Genomic DNA, 14,846 nt, shown 5'->3' on the forward strand with positions numbered 1-14,846 from the left:
AATTTCTATTGTAAATTTATAGGTAATTTTTCTGGTATTGTCAAACCACTGACTGATCTGACCAAGAAGGGCGCTGATGTGCTGAATTGGTCTCCTGAGGCTATCTCAGTATTTCAGGAGCTTAAGCAGAGATTTACTTCAGCTCCAGTTTTACGGCAACCTGATGTCTCACTTCCATTTCACGTGGAGGTAGATGCTCCTGAGATTGGTGCAGGATCTGTTTTGTCCCAAAAAGTCCCTGTGACTTCTAAGATGAATCCCTGTGCCTTCTTTTCTCGAAAGTTCTCCCCATCTGAATGCCACTATGACGTGGGGAATCGGGAATTGTTGGCCATGAAGTGGGCATTTGAGGAGTGGAGACATTGGTTGGAGGGAGCTAGACATCAAGTTGTGGTCCTCACCGATCACAAGAATTTGGTTTATCTGGAGTCGGCCGAACACTTGAATCCTAGACAGGCTAGATGGGCCTTGTTTTTCACGCGTTTTAATTTTGTGGTCTCTTTTCTTTCGGGCACTAAGAATGTTAAGGCAGATGCCCTTTCTAGGAGTTTTTTTGCCGATTCTCTTAGTGTGACCGAGCCTACTACCATCCTACGTGAGGGGGTAGTTCTTTCTGCCATTTCGCCCGATTTGTGACGCACCCTGGAGGAATTTCAGGAGAATAAACCTGAGCGTTGCCCTATGGGAAAATTGTATGTTTCTGACCAGTGGAGAAAGAGAGTGATGTCTGAAATTCATTGCTCCGCATTGGCTGGTCATCCAGGTATTTTTGGTACCAGAGATTTGGTGAGTCGGTCCTTTTGGTGGCCTGCATTATCTCGTGACGTCAGGAATTTTGTACAGTCCTGTGGTACTTGTTCTCGGTCTAAACCCTGTTCTCGTTCTAGTGGGTTGCTGATACCCTTGCCGGTGCCCAAGAGGCTATGGACCCATATCTCAATGGATTTTATTTCTGATCTTCCTGTCTCTCAGAGAATGACTGTTATCTTGTGATTTGTGATAGATTTTCGAAGATGGTCCATCTTGTACCACTCCCAAAGTTGCCATCTTCCGCTGAGTTGGTGCCCTTGTTTTTACAACAGGTGGTTCGGTTACATGGGATTCCTGAGAACATTGTGTCCGACAGAGTAGTCCAATTTGTTTCCAGATTCTGGAAAGCCTTTTGTTCCAATCTAGGAATTCAGTTATCCTTCTCCTCGCCGTTTCATCCCCAGACCAATGGACAGACTGAGAGAACAAACCAGACCTTGGAGTCTTATTTGAGATGTTTTATATCTGCTGATCAGGATGATTGGGTCTCATTTTTGCCCTTGGTCGAATTCGCACTGAACAATAGAGCTAGTTCTGCCACTTTGATGTCACCCTTTTTCTGTAATTTTGGGTTTCATCCTCGATTCTCTTCAGGGCAAGTGGAATCTTCGTCCTGCCCAGGTGTGGACACTGTGGTTAAAAGAATGCAGCAGATATTGGACCAAGTGGTGTATAAGTTGTCACTCTCTCAGGAAAAGGCCCAGCGATTTTCCAACTGGCATAGGACCATTGGTCCCCGGTTTAAAGTGGCAGATATGGTTTGGTTGTCGTCTAAGAATATTCCTATGAAGGTTGCATCTCCTAAATTTAAGCCAAGATTTATTGGTCCTTATTAGATTTTGGAAATTCTTAATCCTGTTTCGTTTCAAATGGCTCTTCCAGTTACGTTCAAGATCCATAACATATTTCACAAATCTCTGTTGAAGAGGTTTGTTGAGCCAGTGGTTCCTATGGCAGCACCTCCTGACCCTGTGTTGGTTGAAGGAAATGTGGAATATGAGGTAGAGAAAATATTGGATTCTCGTTTGGTTAGACGGAGACTCCAGTATTTGGTCAAATGGAAGGGTTATGGTCAGGAGGATAATTCTTGGGTCTCTGCCTCCGATATTCATGCCAATAGATTGGTTCGTGCTTTTCACCGGGCCCATCCTGATCAGCCTGATGGCGTGGATGAGGGTTCGGTGACCCCTCCTCAAGGGGGGGTACTGTTGTGAGTTCATTCTCTGGTTCACCAGTTGTGAGTTCTCTTTCCAGACCCTCTGGTGGTAACAGGAGGTTGTGAGGCTGATTTGATCGGTGGAGATCTGCCACCTGAGAATGAGGATGACGATTGGACCTCAGGAGTCTCAGATTGGATTTAAGACAGCCAACGCCCTATTCAGTTGCTGGTGATTCCTTCTGGCTTGTCAGCTCTTGGTTTTCAGCTCTGTTTCAGTCATCTAAAGCTAAGCTTTTCTGCTAATGTTCACACTTGATTTTGTTGGTCTATTCAGTTTTTTGTGTGGTCAGCCAGCCCCAGCTGTTGGCTGTGCTGAATTTCCAATCTTATTTATCACTATTTTGCCAATTTGCTTTTTGTCCCTTACTAGTTTGGTCTCTTTTTGCTCTGTCTCAGAATATTTAAGAGTGCTGATATAGTGGGAGAAGTCTAGTGACTTCAGGGTTAATTTTGCTATCAGAAGTGTTGGACATTATTTTTGTAGGGTTTTTTGCAGGTTGCAGACAGTGTCTTTCCTTTCCTTTCCTTTCTAGTTAGTTTGGGCCCCATCGTTTGCTCAGTCTATTTTCTTGCCTGTGTTTGTGCCTTCATCTTGTTTCACCGTCAATACATGTGTGGGGGCTATCTATTCCTTTGGGGTCTGCTCTGGGGCAGTTAGTTTTCCCCTTTTCATGCTTCAGGCTTATTTAGTCCTCCGGCTGTGACGAAGCATCTAGGAACATCGTAGGTATGCTCCACGGCTGCTGCTGGTTGTGTGGTAGGATCAGAGATCTGCAATCTGCATAGTTACCAACCTCTCTGGTTTTCTGTGAATTAGCTTGTTTTGCTTTTTTCTCCTCAGTTACACATTCATAGCAGAATCACCAGCCATACCGTAGATTCTAGGGTACTCAAAAGCAGGAGAAAGTTGTTAAAAAAAAAAAGTGTCAGAATTTTTTTTTTTCATATTTTTTCCTCTTTTTTCTCTGGGGTCATAGGAGGATTTTTTTTTCTTTTTCCTAATGGAGATTAAGCAATTGTCTGATCGTGTGGAGCAGCTGGCTGCTGAAGTGCAGGGAATTTCCACCTACCTCATTCAGTCACATGCTGCTGAACCTAAGATCCCTACTCCTGATGTGTTTTCTGGGGATCGGTCTAAATTTCTGAATTTTAAGAATAATTGTAAATTATTTCTGGCCTTGAAGCCTAACTCATCGGGGAGCTCTGTGCAACAGGTTAAAATTGTCATCTCCTTGCTGCGCGGCGATCCCCAGGATTCGGCTTTTTCTCTGACACCTGAAAATCCTATTCTGACTAATGTGGATGCATTTTTTCAAGCCTTGGGTTTGTTGTATGATGAACCTAATGCTGTTGATCAAGCTGAGAGAACCCTGTTGGCATTAAACCAGGGTCAGGATTCTGCAGAGTTATACTGTCAAAAATTCTGAAAGTGGGCGGTCCTTACTACATGGAATGATAGTGCATTGAGATCTATCTTTCGGAAGGGTTTATCAGAGACCGTAAAAGATGTTATGGTGGGATTTCCTGTTCCCTCTGGTCTGGATGATTCTATGTCATTAGCAATTCAAGTTGATCGGCATTTACGTGAACATAAAACTACCATGGGAGGCGCTGCCACCTTTTGAACAAACATCTGAACCTATGCAATGTGATGGTGTTTTGTCTAGGGCGCAACGTCAGGAGTTTAGAAGGCGTAATAAGCTGTGTTTTTTCTGTGGAGACGTCTCTCATACTATTTCTGTCTGCTTAAAACGAGAGAAACGTTTTGCACACACATTTGCTGTGGGCAGTATACAACCTAACTTTCTTTTGGCAATTACTCTGATCTGCTCCTTATCCACGTTTTCCACGAAGGCTTTTGTGGATTCAGGAGCAGCATTGAATCTGATGGATTTGGACTTTGCTAAACGTTGTGGTTTTTCCATGACACCTCTGCAGACGCCTATTCCTTTGAGGGGTATTGATGCTCTTCCTTTGGCGGAGAATAAAGCTCAGTTTTGGACCCAGGTGACAATGCAAGTTGCCCCAGACCACCAAGAAAATTGTACATTTTTGGTGCTGCATAATTTGCATGATACTATTGTTCTGGGTTTTCCTTGGTTGCAAACTCATAATCCAGTTTTGGATTGGAAATTTGTGTCTGTGGTGAGTTGCGGTTGTCAGTGTGTTCTTAGGGATGCTGCTGTTTTCTCAACCTCTCCTCAGTCTCATGATATTCCTGATTATCTAGACGATTTTTCTGATGTATTTAGTGAGAGCAAGTCTGCGTCTTTGCCTCCTCATAGGAGTTATGACTGTGCAATTGAGTTGATGCCTGGGTGTAAATTTCCCAAGGGTCGGCTTTTCAACCTATCAGTACTCAAACATGATGTTATGCGATCCTATATTAAGGAGTCATTGGAGAAGGGTCATATTAGACCATCCTCGTCACCTTTAGGTGCTGTTTTTTTTTGTGGCCAAGAAAGATGGTTCATTAAGACCGTGTATTGATTATCGTTCCCTTAACAACATGACGGTTAAATATCAGTACCCATTACCTCTGATGTCTGATTTATTCTCCAGAGTTAAGAGTGCCTGCTGGTTTACTAAGCTTGACCTAAGGGGGGCATATAATTTTATTCGCATCAAGCACAGGGATGAATGGAAGATGGAGTTTAATACTACAGAGGGACATTTTGAGTACCTGGTGATGCCTTTTGGGCTCACTAATGCCCCTTCTGTCTTTCAGTCCTTTATGATTGATGTTTTCCGTGACTTTGTGGATAAATTTGATCATCTATCTGGATGATATTTTGATCTGTTCTAGTGATTGGCATTCTCATGTGGAACACGTCCGGACTGTGTTCCGGATTTTGCGAGAGAATTCCCTGTTTGTTAAGGGATCGAAATGCCTCTTTGGTGTACAGAGGATTTCATTTTTGGGATTTATCTTATCTCCATCGACTATTGAAATGGACCCGGCCAAGGTACAGGCCACTTATGATTGGGTTCAGCCTACTTCTTTGAAGACCCTCTACAAGTTTGTGGGTTTTGCTAATTTCTATTGTAAATTTATAGGTAATTTTTCTGGTATTGTCAAACCACTGACTGATCTGACCAAGAAGGGCGCTGATGTGCTGAATTGGTCTCCTGAGGCTATCTCAGTATTTCAGGAGCTTAAGCAGAGATTTTATTCAGCTCCAGTTTTACGGCAACCTGATGTCTCACTTCCATTTCAGGTGGAGGTAGATGCTCCTGAGATTGGTGCAGGAGCTGTTTTGTCCCAAAAAGTCCCTGTGACTTCTAAGATGAATCCCTGTGCCTTCTTTTCTCGAAAGTTCTCCCCATCTGAATGCCACTATGACGTGGGGAATCGGGAATTGTTGGCCATGAAGTGGGCATTTGAGGAGTGGAGACATTGGTTGGAGGGAGCTAGACATCAAGTTGTGGTCCTCACCGATCACAAGAATTTGGTTTATCTGGAGTCGGCCGAACACTTGAATCCTAGACAGGCTAGATTGGCCTTGTTTTTCACGCGTTTTAATTTTGTGGTCTCTTTTCTTTCGGGCACTAAGAATTTTAAGGCAGACGCCCTTTCTAGGAGTTTTTTTGCCGATTCTCTTAGTGTGACCGAGCCTACTACCATCCTACGTGAGGGGGTAGTTCTTTCTGCCATTTCGCCCGATTTGTGACGCACCCTGGAGGAATTTCAGGAGAATAAACCTGAGCGTTGCCCTATGGGAAAATTGTATTTTCCTGACCAGTGGAGAAAGAGAGTGATGTCTGAAATTCATTGCTCCGCATTGGCTGGTCATCCAGGTATTTTTGGTACCAGAGATTTGGTGAGTCGGTCCTTTTGGTGGCCTGCTTTATCTCGTGACGTCAGGAATTTTGTACAGTCCTGTGGTACTTGTTCTCGGTCTAAACCCTGTTCACGTTAGAACGTGGGTTGCTGATGCCCTTGCCGGTGCCCAAGAGGCTATGGACCCATATCTCAATGGATTTTATTTCTGATCTTCCTGTCTCTCAGAGAATGACTGTTATCTTGTGATTTGTGATAGATTTTCGAAGATGGTCTATCTTGTACCACTCCCAAAGTTGCCATCTTCCGCTGAGTTGGTGCCCTTGTTTTTACAACAGGTGGTTCGGTTACATGGGATTCCTGAGAACATTGTGTCCGACAGAGGAGTCCAATTTGTTTCCAGATTCTGGAAAGCCTTTTGTTCCAATCTAGGAATTCAGTTATCCTTCTCCTCAGCGTTTCATCCCCAGACCAATGGACAGACTGAGAGAACAAACCAGACCTTGGAGTCTTATTTGAGATGTTTTATATCTGCTGATCAGGATGATTGGGTCTCATTTTTGCCCTTGGTCGAATTCGCACTGAACAATAGAGCTAGTTCTGCCACTTTGATGTCACCCTTTTTCTGTAATTTTGGGTTTCATCCTCGATTCTCTTCAGGGCAAGTGGAATCTTCGTCCTGCCCAGGTGTGGACACTGTGGTTAAAAGAATGCAGCAGATATTGGACCAAGTGGGGTATAAGTTGTCACTCTCTCAGGAAAAGGCCCAGCGATTTTCCAACTGGCATAAGACCATTGGTCCCCGGTTTAAAGTGGGAGATATGGTTTGGTTGTCGTCTAAGAATATTCCTATGAAGGTTGCATCTCCTAAATTTAAGCCAAGATTTATTGGTCCTTATTAGATTTTGGAAATTCTTAATCCTGTTTCGTTTCGATTGGCTCTTCCAGTTACGTTCAAGATCCATAACATATTTCACAAATCTCTGTTGAAGAGGTTTGTTGAGCCAGTGGTTCCTATGGCAGCACCTCCTGACCCTGTGTTGGTTGAAGGAAATGTGGAATATGAGGTAGAGAAAATATTGGATTCTCGTTTGGTTAGACGGAGACTCCAGTATTTGGTCAAATGGAAGGGTTATGGTCAGGAGGATAATTCTTGGGTCTCTGCCTCCGATATTCATGCCAATAGATTGGTTCGTGCTTTTCACCGGGCCCATCCTGATCAGCCTGATGGCGTGGATGAGGGTTCGGTGACCCCTCCTCAAGGGGGTGTACTGTTGTGAGTTCATTCTCTGGTTCACCAGTTGTGAGTTCTCTTTCCAGACCCTCTGGTGGTAACAGGAGGTAGTGAGGCTGATTTGATCGGTGGAGATCTGCCACCTGAGAATGAGGATGACGATTGGACCTCAGGAGTCTCAGATTGGATTTAAGACAGCCGACGCCCTATTCAGTTGCTGGTGATTCCTTCTGGCTTGTCAGCTCTTGGTTTTCAGCTCTGTTTCAGTCATCTAAAGCTAAGCTTTTCTGCTAATGTTCACACTTGATTTTGTTGGTCTTTTCAGTTTTTTGTGTGGTCAGCCAGCCCCAGCTGTTGGCTGTGCTGAATTTCCAATCTTATTTATCACTATTTTGCCAATTTGCTTTTTGTCCCTTACTAGTTTGGTCTCTTTTTGCTCTGTCTGAGAATATTTCAGAGTGCTGATATAGTGGGAGAAGTCTAGTGACTTCAGGGTTAATTTTGCTATCAGAAGGGTTGGATATTATTTTTGTAGGGTTTTTTGCAGGTTGCAGACAGTGTCTTTCCTTTCCTTTCCTTTCTAGTTAGTTTGGGCCCCATCGTTTGCTCAGTCTATTTTCTTGCCTGTGTTTGTGCCTTCATCTTGTTTCACCGTCAATACATGTGTGGGGGCTATCTATTCCTTTGGGGTCTGCTCTGGGGCAGTTAGTTTTCCCCTTTTCATGCTTCAGGCTTATTTAGTCCTCCGGCTGTGACAAAGCATCTAAGAACATCGTAGGTATGCTCCACGGCTGCTGCTGGTTGTGTGGTAGGATCAGAGATCTGCAATCTGCATAGTTACCAACCTCTCTGGTTTTCTGTGAATTAGCTTGTTTTGCTTTTTTCTCCTCAGTTACACATTCATAGCAGAATCACCAGCCATACCGTAGATTCTAGGGTACTCAAAAGCAGGAGAAAGTTGTTAAAAAAAAAAAGTGTCAGAATTTTTTTTTTTCATATTTTTTCCTCTTTTTTCTCTGGGGTCATAGGAGGATTTTTTTTTCTTTTTCCTAATGGAGATTAAGCAATTGTCTGATCGTGTGGAGCAGCTGGCTGCTGAAGTGCAGGGAATTTCCACCTACCTCATTCAGTCACATGCTGCTGAACCTAAGTTCCCTACTCCTGATGTGTTTTCTGGGGATCGGTCTAAATTTCTGAATTTTAAGAATAATTGTAAATTATTTCTGGCCTTGAAGCCTAACTCATCGGGGAGCTCTGTGCAACAGGTTAAAATTGTCATCTCCTTGCTGCGCGGCGATCCCCAGGATTCGGCTTTTTCTCTGACACCTGAAAATCCTACTCTGACTAATGTGGATGCATTTTTTCAAGCCTTGGGTTTGTTGTATGATGAACCTAATGCTGTTGATCAAGCTGAGAGAACCCTGTTGGCATTAAACCAGGGTCAGGATTCTGCAGAGTTATACTGTCAAAAATTCTGAAAGTGGGCGGTCCTTACTACATGGAATGATAGTGCATTGAGATCTATCTTTCGGAAGGGTTTATCAGAGACCGTAAAAGATGTTATGGTGGGATTTCCTGTTCCCTCTGGTCTGGATGATTCTATGTCATTAGCCATTCAAGTTGATCGGCGTTTACGTGAACGTAAAACTACCATGGGAGGCGCTGCCACCTTTTGAACAAACGTCTGAACCTATGCAATGTGATGGTGTTTTGTCTAGGGCGCAACGTCAGGAGTTTAGAAGGCGTAATAAGCTGTGTTTTTTCTGTGGAGACGTCTCTCATACTATTTCTGTCTGCTTAAAACGAGAGAAACGTTTTGCACACACATTTGCTGTGGGCAGTATACAACCTAACTTTCTTTTGGCAATTACTCTGATCTGCTCCTTATCCACGTTTTCCACGAAGGCTTTTGTGGATTCAGGAGCAGTAATGAATATGATGGATTTGGACTTTGCTAAACGTTGTGGTTTTTCCATGACGCCTCTGCAGATGCCTATTCCTTTGAGGGGTATTGATGCTCTTCCTTTGGCGGAGAATAAAGCTCAGTTTTGGACCCAGGTGACAATGCAAGTTGCCCCAGACCACCAAGAAAATTGTACATTTTTGGTGCTGCATAATTTACTATTGTTCTGGGTTTTCCTTGGTTGCAAACTCATAATCCAGTTTTGGATTGGAAATCTGGGTCTGTGGTGAGTTGGGGTTGTCAGTGTGTTCTTAGGGATGCTGCTGTTTTCTCCACCTCTCCTCAGTCTCATGATATTCCTGATTATCTAGCCGATTTTTCTGATGTATTTAGTGAGAGCAAGTCTGCGTCTTTGCCTCCTCATAGGAGTTATGACTGTGCAATTGAGTTGATGCCTGGGTGTAAATTTCCCAAGGGTCGGCTTTTCAACCTATCAGTACCCAAACATGATGCTATGCGATCCTATATTAAGGAGTCATTGGAGAAGGATCATATTAGACCATCCTCGTCACCTTTAGGTGCTGGGTTTTTTTTTGTGGCCAAGAAAGATGGTTCATTAAGACCGTGTACTGATTATCGTTCCCTTAACAAGATGACGGTTAAATATCAGTACTAGTGTTGAGCATTCCGATACCGCAAGTATCGGGTATCGGCCGATACTTGCTGTATCGGAATTCCGATACCGACTTCCGATATTTTTTCAATATCGGAATTCGGCATCGGAATCGGAAGTTCAGTTGATTGACGGCCTGACGTCATCATGATGCGCGGTGTGTGCGCATCATGATGCGCCGTCATTTCGGGCCTTCCGGGGGTCTCTGCCGGCCTGCCGGGGGGCTGTGCCGGCCTGCCGGGGGGCTGTGTGGACTGCCCGGGGTCTCTGCCGGCCTGCCGGGGGGCTGTGCCGGCCTGCCGGGGGGCTGTGCACCCTGTGGGGGTCTGTACCGGCCTGCCGGGGGGCTGTGCCGGCCTGCCGGGGGGCTGTGCTGATGTCCGGGGGTCTGTGCAAGCATCGTCCGATGGGACTACAAGTCCCATCGGGCGATGCCTGCTACCATGACAGTGATTGACACATTAGCCAATGATGGGACAGTAGTAGTCCCATCATCCGGCTAATGTGTTAAATGTAAAAAAAAAAAAAAAAAAAAAAATTACATGCTACATTCATACTACATACTACATACATGCTACATTCATACTACATACTACATACATGCTACATTCATACTACATGCAACATACATACTACATATATACTACATGCATGCTACATATATACTACATGCATGCTACATACATACTACATATATACTACATGCATGCTACATATATACTACATGCATGCTACATACATACTACATACATGCTACATATATACTACATACATACTACATATATACTACATGCATGCTACATATATACTACATACATACTACATATATACTACATGCATGCTACATATATACTACATACATACTACATATATACTACATACATGCTACATATATACTACATACATACTACATATATACTACATACATGCTACATATATACTACATACATGCTACATATATACTACATACATACTACATATATACTACATACATGCTACATATATACTACATGCATGCTACATACATACTACATATATACTACATGCATGCTACATACATACTACATGCTACATGCATGCTACATACATACTACATACATACTACATGCTACATACATACCACATATATACTACATACATACAATACATTCATACAATACATACATAGACATACAGTACATATAACATAGAGTAACATACTTACCAATACTTGTCACATTGTTCCCCGAAGCCATTGTCTTTCCGGAATAAATATTAACATAACAAACCACAAAAATACTCACCCACGATCCGAAGCAGTCCACGAGTGTGTCCCACGACGATCTTGGGTAGAGAACTGCAGCATCAGATGATGCTGCCGTTCTCTACGGGCTGCAGGAATCCAATGACGGAAGGTAGGTATCCTTCCGCACTGTATTCCTCCGCCACTTAAAAAAAAAAAGTCCCTAGTCTCACTTTATGCCATTGCTGTGTGGGAAATTCCCACACAGCAATGGCATAAAGTGAGACTAGGGACTTTTTTTTTTTTTTAAGTGGCGGAGGAATACAGTGCGGAAGGATACCTACCTTCCGTCATTGGATTCCTGCAGCCCGTAGAGAACGGCAGCAACAGCTGATGCTGCCGTTCTCTACCCAAGATCGTCGTGGGACACACTCGTGGACTGCTTCGGATCGTGGGTGAGTATTTTTGTGGTTTGTTATGTTAATATTTATTCCGGAAAGACAATGGCTTCGGGGAACAATGTGACAAGTATTGGTAAGTATGTTACTCTATGTTATATGTACTGTATGTCTATGTATGTATTGTATGAATGTATTGTATGTATGTAGTATATATGTGGTATGTATGTAGCATGTAGTATGTATGTAGTATGTATGTAGCATGCATGTAGCATGTAGTATGTATGTAGCATGCATGTAGTATATATGTAGTATGTATGTAGCATGCATGTAGTATATATGTAGCATGTATGTAGTATATATGTAGTATGTATGTAGTATATATGTAGCATGTATGTAGTATATATGTAGCATGTATGTAGTATATATGTAGTATGTATGTAGTATATATGTAGCATGTATGTAGTATATATGTAGTATGTATGTAGTATATATGTAGCATGCATGTAGTATATATGTAGTATGTATGTAGTATATATGTAGCATGCATGTAGTATATATGTAGTATGTATGTAGTATATATGTAGCATGTATGTAGTATGTATGTAGCATGCATGTAGTATATATGTAGCATGCATGTAGTATATATGTAGTATGTATGTAGCATGCATGTAGTATATATGTAGCATGCATGTAGTATATATGTAGTATGTATGTTGCATGTAGTATGAATGTAGCATGTATGTAGTATGTAGTATGAATGTAGCATGTATGTAGTATGTAGTATGAATGTAGCATGTAATTTTTTTTTTTTTTTTTTTTTTTACATTTAACACATTAGCCGGATGATGGGACTACTACTGTCCCATCATTGGCTAATGTGTCAATCACTGTCATGGTAGCAGGCATCGCCAGATGGGACTTGTAGTCCCATCGGACGATGCCTGCACAGACCCCCGGAGCCTGCACAGCCCCCCGGCAGGCCGGCACAGCCCCCCGGAGCCTGCACAGACCACCGGAGCCTGCACAGACCCCCTGGCAGGCCGGCACAGCCCCCCGGCAGGCCGGCACAGCCCCCCGGAGCCTGCACAGACCACCGGCAGGCCGGCACAGACCACCGGAGCCTGCACAGACCCCCTGGCAGGCCGGCACAGCCCCCCGAAAGGCCCGTACAGACCCCAGAGAGGCTGTACAAGGGCAGGAAAGGGTTTTTCTTATTCCGATACCGGAAGTCCCATAGACTTGAATGGGACTTCCGGTATCGGAATCGGCGATACCGATACTTTTTTTAAAGATCGGCCGATACCATCCGATACGATACTTTGAAGTATCGGATGGTATCGCTCAACTCTAATCAGTACCCATTACCTCTGATGTCTGATTTATTCTCCAGAGTTAAGAGTGCCTGCTGGTTTACTAAGCTTGACCTCAGGGGGGCGTATAATCTTATTCGCATCAAGCACAGGGATGAATGGAAGATGGAGTTTAATACTATGGAGGGACATTTTGAGTACCTGGTGATGCCTTTTGGGCTCACTAATGCCCCTTCTGTCTTCCAGTCCTTTATGAGTGATATTTTCCGTGACTTTGTGGATAAATTTGATCATCTATCTGGATGATATTTTGATCTGTTCTAGTGATTGGCATTCTCATGTGGAACACGTCCGGACTGTGTTCCGGATTTTGCGAGAGAATTCCCTGTTTGTTAAGGGATCAAAATGCCTCTTTGGAGTACAGAGGATTTCATTTTTGGGATTTATCTTATCTCCATCGACTATTGAAATGGACCCGGCCAAGGTACAGGCCACTTATGATTGGGTTCAGCCTACTTCTTTGAAGACCCTCTACAAGTTTTTGGGTTTTGCTAATTTCTATTGTAAATTTATAGGTAATTTTTCTGGTATTGTCAAACCACTGACTGATCTGACCAAGAAGGGCGCTGATGTGCTGAATTGGTCTCCTGAGGCTATCTCAGTATTTCAGGAGCTTAAGCAGAGATTTACTTCAGCTCCAGTTTTACGGCAACCTGATGTCTCACTTCCATTTCAGGTGGAGGTAGATGCTCCTGAGATTGGTGCAGGAGCTGTTTTGTCCCAAAAAGTCCCTGTGACTTCTAAGATGAATCCCTGTGCCTTCTTTTCTCGAAAGTTCCCCCATCTGAATGCCACTATGACGTGGGGAATCGGGAATTGTTGGCCATGAAGTGGGCATTTGAGGAGTGGAGACATTGGTTGGAGGGAGCTAGACATCAAGTTGTGGTCCTCACTAGTGTTGAGCATTCCGATACCGCAAGTATCGGGTATCGGCCGATACTTGCTGTATCGGAATTCCGATACCGACTTCCGATATTTTTTCAATATCGGAATTCGGCATCGGAATCGGAAGTTCAAAGTTGATTGACGGACTGACGTCATCATGATGCGCGGTGTGTGCGCATCATGATGCGCCGTCATTTCGGGCCTTCCGGGGGTCTCTGCCGGCCTGCCGGGGGGCTGTGCCGGCCTGCCGGGGGGGCTGTGTGGACTGCCCGGGGTCTGTACCGGCCTGCCGCGGGGCTGTGCCGGCCTGCCGGTGGTCTGTGCACCCTGTGGGGGTCTGTACCGGCCTGCCGGGGGGCTGTGCCGGCCTGCCGGTGGTCTGTGCACCCTGTGGGGGTCTGTACCGGCCTGCCGGGGGGCTGTGCCGGCCTGCCGGTGGTCTGTGCACCCTGTGGGGGTCTGTACCGGCCTGCCGGGGGGCTGTGCCGGCCTGCCGGGGGGCTGTGCTGATGTCCGGGGGTCTGTGCAAGCATCGTCCGATGGGACTACAAGTCCCATCGGGCGATGCCTGCTACCATGACAGTGATTGACACATTAGCCAATGATGGAACAGTAGTAGTCCCATCATCCGGCTAATGTGTTGAATGTAAAAAAAAAAAAAAAAAAAATACTACATACATACTACATGCATGCTACATACATACTACATACATACTACATGCATACTACATACATACTACATACATACTACATGCATGCTACATACATACTACATGCTACATACATACTACATGCATGCTACATACATACTACATGCTACATACATACTACATATATACTACATACATACTACATACATGCTACATACATACTACATGCATGCTACATACATACTACATGCTACATACATACTACATACATACTACATACATACTACATACATGCTACATACATACTACATGCATGCTACATACATACTACATGCTACATACATACTACATGCATGCTACATACATACTACATGCTACATACATACTACATATATACTACATACATACTACATACATGCTACATACATACTGCATGCTACATACATACTACATACATACTACATACATACTACATGCATGCTACATACATACTACATGCATGCTACATACATACTACATGCATGCTACATGCATGCTGCATACTACATGCTACATACATACCACATACATACCACATACATACTACATACATACTACATACTACATATATACTACATGCATGCTACATACATACTACATGCTACATACATACCACATACATACTACATACATGCTACATACATACTACATACATACTA

The sequence above is a fragment of the Dendrobates tinctorius genome, unplaced genomic scaffold (assembly GCF_039654945.1).
Source record: "Dendrobates tinctorius isolate UK_male_01 unplaced genomic scaffold, ASM3965494v1 ptg000094l, whole genome shotgun sequence".
Lineage (NCBI taxonomy): Eukaryota > Metazoa > Chordata > Amphibia > Anura > Dendrobatidae > Dendrobates > Dendrobates tinctorius.